The sequence below is a fragment of the Astyanax mexicanus genome, chromosome 7 (genome assembly GCF_023375975.1).
Source record: "Astyanax mexicanus isolate ESR-SI-001 chromosome 7, AstMex3_surface, whole genome shotgun sequence".
Lineage (NCBI taxonomy): Eukaryota > Metazoa > Chordata > Actinopteri > Characiformes > Acestrorhamphidae > Astyanax > Astyanax mexicanus.
The window spans coordinates 6048126-6062057 of record NC_064414.1 but is presented as its reverse complement, the minus strand read 5'-3'; the positions used below and the strand labels follow the sequence as shown (position 1 = coordinate 6062057).

The window sequence follows — 13932 nt, the reverse complement described above, 5'->3', positions numbered from 1 at the left end:
AGTAGATATAGATGAAGAGATTGAAGTCGATATAGGTAAAGATTAAGGTAGATATAGATTAAAATTGAAGTAGATACAGATAAAGATTGAAGTCAATATAGATAAAGATTAAAGTATATATAGATTAAGATTGAATATTTATATATATATATATATATATATATATATATATATATATATATATATATATATATATATATATATATATATATAGGTAAAGATTAAGGTAGATGTAGATAAAGCTTTAAGTAGATATAGATAAAGATTGAAGTCAATATAGATAAAGATAAAAGTATATATAGATTAAGATTGAATATTTATATATATATATATATATATATATATATATATATATATATATATATATATATATATATATATATATATATATATATATATATATATAGGTAAAGATTGAGGTAGATATAGATAAAGCCTTAAGTAGATATAGGTAAAGATTTAGATAGATATAGATTAAGATTGAAGTATATATAGGTAAAGATTGAGGTAGATATAGATTAAGATTGAAGTATATATAGGTAAAGATTGAGGTAGATATAGGTAAAGCTTTAAGTAGATAAAGATTAAGATTTAAGTCAATATATGTAAAGATTGAGGTAGATATAGAGAAAGCTTTAAGTAAATATATGTAAATATTGAGGTAGATATAGATAAAGATTTAAGTAGATTATTAATAACCCCTTCTTCTTACACTGAATGACTAAGTCCAAATTTGTAAAGCCCCCCTGATTTCGATCACTCCCTTTACCTTCCATCTTGTGTAACAGGAAGCTCAGCCGCTCCAGGCTGTGTACTCTGGTTCATGTTGCACACCTCTCGGCGAGGGATGAGTCGGAGGATTCCCGCTCAGTGTCTCATGTAGAGTTATCCTCTGATTTACTCACCATGCCACTCTCAGCTTGGGACTGCAGCTCCATGGGAATTCTGTTTGTTTTTTTTACCTTTTTCATCTGACAGCTCAAAACTGCTGTTAGCTGTTATTTTTCTTTAAAAAAAAAAAAAAAAAAGCAAACTTGTTTCTGTCAGTTTTTTTTTTTTTTTTTTTTTTTTTTTTTTGCCTGATGCTATCCACCCCCACCCACCCCTTCTGCTGAGCCCACCTGAGGCCTGCACTTGAGCTACGCTGGCATTAGCTGCTTGGGTATGGCTAGGCCCAGGCTGATTTTCCACCACCCTGCCTGGGTAGCGATGCAGTAAGTGCACCTTCAGTGCAACATTATATGTCGATGATGCCCTTCTACAAGTGGCTCTCACTTTATTGAACGCTCACTTCACTGTGCTTTTTTACCAGGACAATGTTAAGTCTACATACGGGTGATGTCTCAAGAGCTTGACTTGTCTCAAGAAACAAGATACAATGCCAGCCAATGGACAGCCAAGTTAATTTTTCTCCATCTTCCCTGGACAGCATTGGAGTTAATGCACTTTCAGGTTGCAGTCAAAATGGGTTATTGTCAGTTTATCAGCTGTGCTAAAACTACAGTCTGTGCTTCTTTTAGCATAAATTCTCAGCACTAAACAGACCTGTCTCCTACATAAAGATGTTGCAAAATCAAGAATTTATAGCCTACAAGGATTCAAGACGGTTTGGCCATAGACAGAGAAAGATCAGGCTGTAAAACCTTGCCTGTAATAAACTGACTGGATGAAGCACGTCATTGTGGGCATCCATTGCTTATCCAATATGATTCTATGTCAGACCTGTTGTCAGATAAATAGATACATCTATAGGTGCAGGTCCTACAACCAGTGACCCTACCTATTCTGAACTTTTATGCACTATTTCAGCAGGACAATGCAAATCCAGATACTGCTGCCATTTCAAAAGCTTGCCTTTAAGTCACAGATACCATGCCATGGTCAGTTGTATTGCCAGGCCCATTAGAGAAAACTGTGTGGGATTCTGTTGGACATGCTTTCAACACGCCATCTCTAACCCAATGGATTGTCACAGGACACCCTTAAGAACCTCTACAACTCCATACGACACATGCAAGACCCTCAACTTCTCCACTTGTATCTCAATAAATATCAAGCTCTATACCCACCTCCACCACCTACCACTAATAATAATTTACCACTACCGACTCTATATACCACCCATATTTATAGGTTGTTATAATACAGCCTATGAAAACATAGAACATTTTACAAATAAGGAAAATAAAGGAAATCCCCTGTCAGTTCAGGCCATACCAAAGCTGTGTGATACATCTCTTTTTCTTCCCTCTCTTTCCGTAGCTAACGTTCAACACACTCAGCATTTTTCCCAGTCTAACATCAGAGTCTATTTTAGTGCTCCACAGCCAAACAGGGCATACGTGTAGCTGTGCTTTATTATGCTGACCATACACATATTAATTATTAACAGAGAAATGCTATTAAAAAAAAAATCCTGTTGTACTTTTAACTACGGATTTGATCCAAAAATATCTTAAACATCATGAAACTATATGGCACATCAGACTTCATGGTAGACATAATTGTGGCCTAAAAAGGTTCTATCTGAGTCCAAATGTAGGCCAACAGAAAACAGTCTGAACCAGACTGTAGCCCACAAATTTAAAAAAGTTTGAAAAGTTTGAGCCCAATACTAGCCCAAAAAGATTTTATCCATCTGTAGCTCACATAAGAACCATCTATGCCCAATAGTAGCCCAAAAAGGTATGTATGAACCCAATTGACTGTAGCTAAAGAAATTGTTTTCAATTTCCAATGTGAATGAAATCCAACATGATCTGATCTAAACTTGACTGTTGCCTAAAAAAACAATTTGAATCTGAGTGTGACCCAATAACATTTCAACTGGAATCATCTACACCAGACAGTAGCCCCAATATATATATATATATATATATATATATATATATATATATATATATCTATATATTTCAATCTGAACTTAAACCAGCAAAACCCAATCAGAATTTGACAGAATCTGAACCTGAATGAAGCCTAATCCCAAAACAGGAATCCATGCATGGACCAATCTGAACCCTAGTCTGAACAGTCTGAATGTCTCTCTGGGTTTAAACAAAGATTTCCTAACCTTTGTGTCATAGACTGATATTTTAACATCTCCCAGAGGATCCATGACAAACATAAACTTGCAAAGAAGAAATAAAACCCAGGTGACAGTTATGACTCATGACTCAGAGGGTCTGAGCATCAAACGACTGACCTGTGACAAACACAAACTTCCGTTCTCCAGAGGCCTGTTTAAAAAAACCTCCTCAAAAGAAATTGAGAAAATTTATTGGTCATGACGGGCACTTCTTTTTTGGTCTGGGGCGCAGGTACCGTACCAGTACAATGGTCCAACATGAAGCCACTGCCAACCCTTCAGCCTGGAGGCTGTGGAGAGCATTGGTAGATTGCAGATTTGATTTAAAGAGCTGTGTGGGAGGCCACGAGTGGCACACAATGAAGAGGTCAACTCTATCAGCCTGAATGAGATGGACCTAATGCAGAGGGTCAAAGGGTTCAAAAGTCTGTCGGGTTCATTCAAACAGAACACAAGAGAAGAAAGGTAGAGTCACTAATGCAACACAGAGAATGACCCTGTAGAACGACGTGACTTAAACTATGGTAAGTGTTCCATTGATGGTACGTCAAGCATCTCAAGAAATACACCAAATGACCTTAGAAACTACAGAACTATAATAATCAGTAGAACCATGTGAAACTCAAAAACACAAAGTGTTGCATTAGAATACATAGCTAAAGTTCTAGGTCTTGGTTCACTGGTGGTATCCCAGTTTCCTTAGAAAATGTACCACATGCAGAAAAATAGTAAAAAAAAACACCTTTCCTAACGTTTCATAGACCCTACAATAGAACCCAAGAAATAAAATCCCCACAAGTTTTACAATTCAGACTAAAAGGCGGACCGGACTGTAAGGCACACTGTCAATAAACATCTATTTTCATACATAAGGATTATAAGGCACATTAATTGACACTAGTAAGGATGCCTACATTAAAGTGAACATGGGGGTCACCATGTTTTTTTTCTTCAAATTGGGAAGCTGGGGGACGCGCCTAAGTAAACAAAACTGTAATTCTTACAAAAAAAACATTTTCTTTCAAAGACAAACAAATACTGGATGTTAATCTACACAGATTTCTTTCTTGAAAACTTATGTTTATTTACAGTAAGCTTAGATTTCCAACATTTTGTCCAGGCAGGACGCAAATGCCGCCCGATATCGCCACACTGAGGAACCCTCAGTTCCAGTAAGCAAAGGCGCTATCAGCTAGTAGTTGATCCCAAGTAGCATGTTACAACATGGTAAACCCGCAGACTACAGTACAATGTTCTTACCTCTGAATGGCAAAAGTAGAACCATGCTGAGGCTAGCGGCTAATGCTAATACTGCTGCTGCACCCAGCCTTAGTGCTGGAGAAACTTGATTGAAAACTCACCCTTATTAAGCTGTACTTCATCATAAAGAGTGGTTTTACTGCTCCTTAATACCTGACTGGTAGAACTCATACATAAGGAGCACCAGATTATACACGTTGCACTGTTGATTTCTGGGAAAATTAAAGGATTTTCCCTTTAATTGCACCTTATAATCTGTAGATTGTAAAAATGTGCATCATGCATGATTGCATGGTTTTGTTATATATATATATATATATATATATATATATATATATATATATATATATATATATATTTTTTTTTTTTTTTTTTTTTTTTTTTTTTTTTTTTTTTTTGAGGTAACTTACTGTTAGATGCCAGAAGTTGGTGGCTTGTTTTATGTGGGCAAACTTTATTTTTCTATGTTGATTTCAGTCTATTGGTCGTCTAAATACCCACTCAATAAATAAGCAAACAAGCACAGAACACCATGTCCAGGAGAGGATTCTCTGCATCGTTTGTTCCCCACTTTATCGCTCGTTTTTTTGTTTGGCCGGAGACTCGGCTTCGCTTGAGAGCAAACCCTCGAACGTCCACGTTTATTAGGCCACCGCCACGCCGCCGTGTTTTGAGAAGCCTGTTTAAAGCCTGTTTGATGAACTCGCTAGATCAATAGCATAATAGCTGCAGAAAGAGCCAGACGGCATCAAATATTTATCCCCGCATGATCCTGTCCAGGCCTTCACCCAAGGTCCACCATGACTGCTGCCTTCAGGTCTGTGGACACTTATTCATAGCAAATTTTATGGTAGCGCTCTTGACTTGAGTTGCTCAGACAGAACGAGCATCTCTGGACCTCCTCGGAGGGGCAGAATTCAGTCAGGGGGCGGAACAGTGAAGTGATGTGAATGAAGTGATGTGATTTGATGTGAGCGGCTCAGGGAGGGAGACGATTAGGGCTAAGTTTCATTAGCTTGCTGACAAGTTGCGACTGAAAGCACAACTTGAAGGATGTTGTTTTTTTAGGCCAGGAGAGTCCAGTTATTTAACCCTTTGAGGAACTTTCTGTTACAACCCTTTATGCTTATATGAACAGGATTAGTTTTTCCTGGTGGGGTTCTGAGGTAAAATTTTGGGTACCACTTTAAAATAAGACTACCCTTATAAATGGTTTATAAATGGTTTATAAACTAGATTATTAGGTATTATTGATTAGGTTGTAAATGCCTTAAAACCATTGATAAGCAATTACAACACATCAATTGGAAAGCCAACAGTGATCCGTTGTTTGCTTAGTCATGTAATTCAACTCAAGTCATTTAATGCATAGTAAATAGTTAAACACACTTACAAGTTAAATGCTGATTGATGGAAAACACAAAGTAAGATCAGATCAGTATCTAGAAAGATCTGAGGTTTGACAGTAGAAATGAGTGTGGAATCACTACTTTGCCATTTTTTTCTATCCATGTTGTTATTTATTTATTAACTGGTTATTAACCATTAATAATCTCCTTTATAAACCATTCATAAACCCTTTATAAAGGTAGTCTTATTTTTAAGAGGTACCAATTTTTGTTTTATGGTGCCAGTGTGGTTCTATGCACAATTTCTTATTCATTGACATTTATTGGATGTGTGAATTAGCAGTGCAGTGTCTTTTTTAGTGACATAGGGATTGGCAAAAGTCATGGGATATGATACCAGCTTCTGTACCATACCTTCTGAAACATGTATTATTAGTGTAGGCCATATGTTTTTTTTTTTTTTTTTTTTTTTTTTTTAACATTGCTACACAGTATAAAACAGTTCAATCAGCAGATCAAATTAGATCAGCATCTAGTAAATGTTGATCAATACTGATTATTGATAAGGATTTATATGGTCAAATCAGCTCACAGTGAAGGACTGAAGGACTGTCAAAACTCAGCTGGACTCCATTCTGTGTAAATGCTGCTGCTGATTGGTGGCAGTACCATTATCTGACAACAGGAGGAGATGTAGGGATGAAGATAAGAGAGAGAGTGTGTGGATAGAGAGAGAGAGAGAGAGAGAGAGAGAGAGAGAAAGAGAAAGCCAGCTCCTGATTCAAAGGCTGAGAGATCGTATACATTCTGTACAAACATATATATATATACAGCTACAGCACACAGTGAGAAAGAGCGAGAGAGAGAGAGATAGAGAAAGAAAGAGAGAGCGAGAGAGAGAGAGAGAGAGAAAGCGCTGGATGGCGAGAACATTGTAGCAGATGGATACACATAATGAGAAGAGGCGGTCTTCTCTGGCATCGGCTGTGTTTACATGGCCCAGAGAGAAACAAGGAGAGAGAGAGAGAGAGAGAGAGAGAGAGAGAGAGAGAGAAAGAAAGAGAGAGAGAGAGAGACAGAGAGGGAGAGAAAGACAGAGAGAGAGATGCTTTGAAAAAAAGGGAAAAAAAAGGAGGGGAGGGACTGATGAGGTGGGGTGGGGAAATGGAAGGGATGAACAGAATTTGAGAGACAGAAAAAGAGAGAGAGACAGAGAGAGAAAGAAATTAAAGGACTAGTATTCAGCATTTTTGTGTTTTTAAGGTCTGCCGTAAGGTTCTTGCACTATAAACAACCCCAATTCCAAAGTTGGAATGCAATATAAACTCTGAATACATGTGCTGTAAATAAAGCAGAACAGTAGGTACAGATCCCTCCCTCAGGTGAAGTCTGCTGTCTAAAATGACCAAATATTCAACTGATCTAGTGGGTGGGGCTCTGGTGGGGGTTGACAGGTTAGGAAGGGGTGCCAGTGTGGTTCTATGCACAAGCATATGATTCCCTACGCCGAACTCTTTCAAATGATTTACAGAAAACATATGAATGGATTTTTTTTTTTGAGCTTGAAGTGATTATAGGGGCAGTAAAGACCCAAATAAAAATCAGTAAAATCAAAACCATGCAAAAAAAGTGTGTTTTGCATAATATGCCCTCCTTAATATGCAGATTTTGTCCACTCTGATTTGTTCATCATATGATTTATGCATTTTAAAAGGCCAGTATGAAGGAGGTTTGGAGGGAGGGGGGTTTGATGGAACATAATTACAGATGAAGATAAAGAGCTTAATGAAAGAGCAGGTAAGCCAGCGGATTAATTGAATATTAAATTAGCCTTGCATATTGATCGCTCTGCTGGAGCTGAAACGGTCACGTCGCATATCAGGGGGATTCAATTACGGCCCGATAATCAGCTATAAGTTCCTCAGATCAGAGAGTCAGACAGACAGACAGACAGACAGATAGACTGATCTCTTCTTCATCGGTAGTCTAATCTAAAGCAATCTTCCTTTTATCATCCTTTTTTGTCTATTTCTCAATATTTACCATGAGATTCTTTGGTAACACTTTTTTTATGACTCCTGTATTCATAATGGAGTATGAATGCATTTTTACTTGCATTATATTTCATACACAATACCTTATAATGATAATATAATAATTAATAATAATCACAAGCTTGTATAAGAAATCATAGGTAGGTTCAGTACCAGTCAAAAGTTTGGACACATCTTCTTTTATTGAAGGTTTTTAATTATTTTTTTCTACAGTGCGAATTAATACTGAAGTCATCCATGAAGACTATAAAGAAACACATAACAAATCATGTAGTAACTTAAAAGTGCTAAACAAACCAAAATACTCATCCTGTGCAACAGAGGGAACTCTTGCTCTTTCTTTCCTGGGGCAGTCCTGATGAGAGCCAGTTTCATCATTATAATGTTTTTGATGGTCTTTGCAGTGACTGCACTTGAGCGTACTTTCAAAGTTCTTAAAATATTTCGGATTGACTGACGTTCCTTTCTTAAAGTCATTTCTTTACATTTATTTAATTGACTAAATAATTAATCTGTATAGCTTCCTTTTATTCTAATAAAGGGGTGCCAAACAAAGTCTATTGGCTGGAACCAGCCTAATTAGGGTTGTAGTAGAGCTACAACAAATACATTTAGAACCCATGCTCTCAACAACATATATTTAATTGAATTAATACCATGTCTCTAAACCACATTAACACTAAAATATAGACATGGACAGTGATAAATTCAAAGTCTAAAGCACAGAAATCCAATCGGAATCCTCATTCCAGGAAGGGGTGGACCAACAGAGTCTAACTAAGATGGAAAACCATTAAAAGAAATGCTGCAGCTCATTAAGTACATGGCTATAATTATTACAATGTACAAACTAATAATAATACAATAATATGTTCCAAATCAAGATATATTCTAATTTTCTTCAGAAATGTTAGCTAGAACTGTTAGAACACCATGAATCCTGCAAAACTAAAACAAACTCTGTCACTGCACTGCATACTGCATAGTTCAAGAATTAGCATCCCAGTTTCTGTTAGCAGGCCTTTTGCGCTACATATCATTAATATATGTTTAATGTATGAACGTATTCTGTGGTAGCTGGCATAAATTATGTGAAGCGTGAAGCGAATAGATGTTGCCAAACATGTCAGACCTCAAACAGAATATAGAAAAAAAAAAAGCTGCCAGCTTGTTAGCAGTTTGCCAGCACACTAGTTTATAGGAACCCATTCTCATTGTAGCTCCAGCTACTCATTAGTGATAAAGTCCTCATCAATAATAATTTATCAGTGAACCGTTAATTAAATTTTAAGAGACCATATTTCCTCTCCTGGCCGGATTTCTTTTGGTGGTGTTCCATTCTTAACCAAAACCATAACTACAGTATCTTCCCAGGGTCCTTTCTTCCAATGCTTTTTATTGGATTAACAGAGCCTCAATATTGTATTTTAAAGAAACCTTTTTCTCAAAAAAATATATTTGATGGAGTCAAACATGGAAATGCTAATGTCCAAGAATCTAGATCTAGAGAATTAATTGGATATTTAAGATCAGAATAAGTACTATAAGTCATTATAAGTATACATAGATATCTTTCTTAATTCCTATTGCATTTTAATGGGTGCCCATTGGTTCCCATGAGAATTTGGTACCTTGATAACAAAATTACCTTGGAAAATATATCTGTAGATACAGTACCTTGGGAACATATGTTTCTGGAAAAATGGGGCCTTGGGAATACAAGGCCAAAAAAAAAATGGCCCAGGGGATACGATGCCCTTGAAACATGCTGTCATTGTCAGATAGAATCCTGCAAAATTGCCATCATACAGAAATATATATATATATATATATATATATATATATATATATATATATATTGCATTTCATCAGAAGTCATAGTGAATAATGTTTTTTTCCAAATGATTTAGAGCATTTATATTCGCCATTCTTTGTGATTTTCAAACCAACAAATGAAATGGAGATAAATGGAGAAGTTAACCGGGACTATATGTTCCTGAGAATATAGGGCTATAGAAATATAAAGAGCCCTAGACACATATGGTTCTGCAGCAAATGGGCCTTGGGAATATATGGCCCAAAGGGATATGGTGCCTGGGAACTTATGGCCCTTTGGAAAATAGAACCTTGGGAATATAAATCCCTGTAGAAATTGCTCTGGGGATACAATGCATTGGGAGTATAGGGCCATGGAATGTGCAGCACTGGAAATATATAAACCTGGTAGGAGAGGGCTTGATGTATATATGCACTCTCTTTGCACTCTATATATTAGAATATATATAAAAACCCTGATATATTGGCTTTGGGGTGTCCTAGTGACATAATATACTGTATATCCCGTGGTATATGGTATTAGGTCATTGAGGACTTAGAGTCCCAAGGTATATGCAGGTACAGTATATATCTTGGAAATATATGACCCTAAGAGTATAGGGCTTTGTTACTCTAAGGTCCTGAAACAAATTGTTCTGGAGGTACAGTGTCCTTGGATCATATAGGGGCATGGAAATACACAGCACTGAGAACTGAATCTTATAATACAGACCATATATATTGAAATATACAATGTCCTGGATAATGGCTTTGAGGATCACTTGGGATTATATAACCCAGAGCACATACTAGGTGTTTGAGGGGATTATGGACCCAAAAATATAGAACATTGGGGATTTATGGACATTGGGAAATATGAAATCTTGGGAAGATCCTGAGAGTATAGTACAGTATGTTTTATAGGGTGATAAAAGGTATTGGTATAAACCTGGCAACATGGTGCATTAAGACCATTTATGTTGGAACAAATAAAACCCTGGTTCAATGTCTTAGGGGATGACCTGGGATTATATATTCCAGAACACATGCTGTGTGCTTGAGAATTTAGGGTACTTTGAATTATGAAATATTGGGAATACATGACCCTGGGAATATAGGATTTTGGTCTTGTATGGTCCTGAGACATAGGGCTTTGGAAATGTGGAGCACTGGGAACTAAACCTTGTAATATAGACCATATATATTGAAATATACAAGGCCCTGAACGATGGCTTTGAGGATCACTTGGGATTATATAACCCAGAGCACATACTAGATGATTGTGGGGGTCTGGGACCCAGAAATATAGAACATTATGGATTTATGGTCCCATGAAATATAACATCTTGAGAACACAAGATCCTGGGAGTAGAGTGTAGTATATATTATAGGGTGATATAAGGTATTGGTACAAACCTGGCAACATGGTGCATTAAGACCATTTATATGAGAACGTATGAAACCAATGTCTTGGGAGTATATAAACCAGAACCCATACTGTGTGCTTGGGGATTTAGGGGACCAGAGAATATAAAGTCCTGAAAATATATGATCCTAGGAAAATAGGGTTTTGGCACTGTAAGGTCCTGAGACATAGGGCCTTGGAAATGTAGAGCTCTGAGAACTGAATCTCGTAATATAGACTCTATGTGTTGAAATATACAAGGCCCTGAACAATGTCTTTGAGGATGCCCTGGAAATGGTATATACCCTGGATACATATTGTACATACTGTAGGTCTTTAGGGATTTAGGGCCCCAAAAAAACATGGAATCTAGTGAAAAAAGATTCTCAACTCAGACTATTTATTTCCTGCCAGAATCAGCCATGTGTTCTCAAACTGACCAATAATAAATGTGGCTAAATGCTAACTGATTTGCCTTTTAATTGTCACCATATGCCTCTCTTGGCATGCCTGCATTCAATCCAAGCCATGTGCCTCATTGTTTCCAAAAACAATTCACCGTCCCTTTTTTTGTTTGTACCTCATCTTCTGAATATGCATACTAACAGATGCAGGTCTAACCCAAGGCACAACACGTAAACATGGCTAAGCACAGCATTCCTCATAGAGATGTTCACATCGTGTTCCTCCTGTCAGTGTTTCTTGACAAACTGCGCCACATTTCTTTGGTTTTTGTCACTCTGAGCGTGGCAGGAATCACAGTTTGGCTCGTACGACTGCAGATGAGCAGAGCTCTTTGGCGTAATTGACAGGCTGTGAGCCATCTGTGCCAGAGTCCGAGGGTGTGTGATGCGCAGGTACGCTAAAGAAACGAGGGAATTCCAGGCTGCAGAAGGTTGGAGACAGATGAGAGCGGATGTGTTCTAGTTTACACTGCCAGATCCTATGAGTATCTAATGGCGCAGCTCCATTGTTTAGCGCACAAGCTTGACCAGACACCACTGATAAACCAAGCGATGTGGATGAAACCGCATGAAAAGCGAGCAAGCAGTTAACAAGAGCTGAACAAGAAAAGCTCAGATATCCCCTGTGGTGGTAAAATACCAAATTTAATCAGACCAGCCATCCTGCTGGCAGGCCAAAATTTCAAGCTGTGTTAAGATCATTGCTTTGACTCAAAGAAACGCAGTTGTTTTCCAGCAAAACTAGCAATACTCTGCTAATTAAAAACCACAAGTGTGTAAAATCGTAAGAAAAAAATGAAAAGAAAGTTCTCCATTGTTTCATACACTAGATCTGCATTCATTTGCTTCAGAATGAGGGCTCTGCTGTGTTTTCCCCATAAATTATGTAAAAAGCTCCAATTTGTGTTCCTTTGGACCAATATCCCACTTCAAAGAAACTCCAAAGAGAAAGTCCAAAGATATTCAGATGCTCCTTTGGAAACACAGGTTCCATTATCTACATAGAAAAGCATTGCCAATGTAGGCCAAGCTCACCATGCCCAATGGTAAATGGCATTCTCTGGATTATTGAAGCATCTTCAAGAACTTTGGTGAGAACCCCTGGTCCAGAACCCATCCAATCAACATAGATACCTGTTCTAATGTTTGTGTGGCTGAATGCAGAATGCGGTCATACCCCTACGATAATACAGAAGTAAAAAATATAAAATAAAGTTGAAAAAACTGTTCAAATATCTTCCTTTGGACCAATGCCTTATATCAAAGAAACGCCAAAATCCGAAGGCTTCCAGATGCATGTTTTGAAATACAGCTTCTATTGTCTCCATAGAAAAGCATTGCCTATAGTATGTGATGCTCTGGAGCATTCACACATAAGCTCAAGTTCACCATGCTCAATGGTGAATGGCATTATCTGGATTATTGAAGCATCTTCAAGAACTTTGGTGAGAACCCCTGGTCCAGAACCCATCCAATCAACATCGATACCTGTTCTAATGTTTGTGTGGCTGAATGCAGAATGCGGTCATACCCCTACGATAATACAGAAGTAAAAAATAAATAAAATAAAGTTGAAAACAATATGTAAAATGTCTTCCTTTGGACCAATAGCAAAGAAATGCCAAAATCCAAAGGTTTCCAGATGCATATTCTGAAATACAATACTTTATATTATCTCCATACAAAAGCAATGCCTGTAGAATGTGATGCTCTGGAACAGTCACACATAAGCCCAAGCTCACCATGCTCAATGGCAATTGGCATTCTCTGTAGTGCTGGAACACTGCAAGAGTTCAAGAACCTACTGGATGAGCTGAAGTAGCATCCAGGAGCCAGAACTCCTCCAACATCTGTGCTGGATCTGACCCTGGGTCAGACTGCACGTGAGGCTGAATCTAGTTAAATCCTCACAGCCATGTTCGGAAGTCTAAACTGTGCCAGACTCTTTCCTGTGCCACAAAAAAGAATTGCCAAAAGAATAGAATGTTCTGGAGCATCTGTACATGGTGAAAAGCAATCTTATTATGTTTCTGATGGAGCCAATGTAACAACTTTAGGGATGAGGTAGAAAAGCATTCTCGATCCATAACTCATCTGACATCATTTGATGATGAATTGATCTAATGTCTGTGTGTTTGGATGCAATTAAGTACTCAAAGCAATGTGCCACAATACAAAGAGGGTGAAGACTAGCACTAGACTAACTAGATTAACATGCCTTCTCCGACACATGTCATCACAGTGCATTTGGAGGAAAGCACAGTGACTCGGTTCCGATACGTCAGCTCACAGACGCAGCCTTGTGCTGATCGGCATCACCCTAGAAGTGATGAGGTGGGTAAAGAGAGCTATCTACTGTACCCACCCAGAGAGAGCAAGGCCAATTGCGCTCTCTCAGGGCTCCGCCAGCTGATGGCAAGCTGCATGACAGGGATTCTAACCGGCAATCTCCCGTTCATAGTGGCAGCATTTTATACCACCACTCGGCATCCAAATGTGC

The 13932-nt window shown here is 37.8% G+C and overlaps 1 protein-coding gene across 1 annotated transcript in view; it reads right to left on the bottom strand.

The window, feature by feature from the left end:
* The window catches only part of LOC103042844 (pro-neuregulin-3, membrane-bound isoform), a 606216-nt gene that overhangs the window by 153706 nt on the left and 438578 nt on the right, over positions 1–13932 (bottom strand). The gene's annotated exons all lie outside the window — the stretch shown is intronic.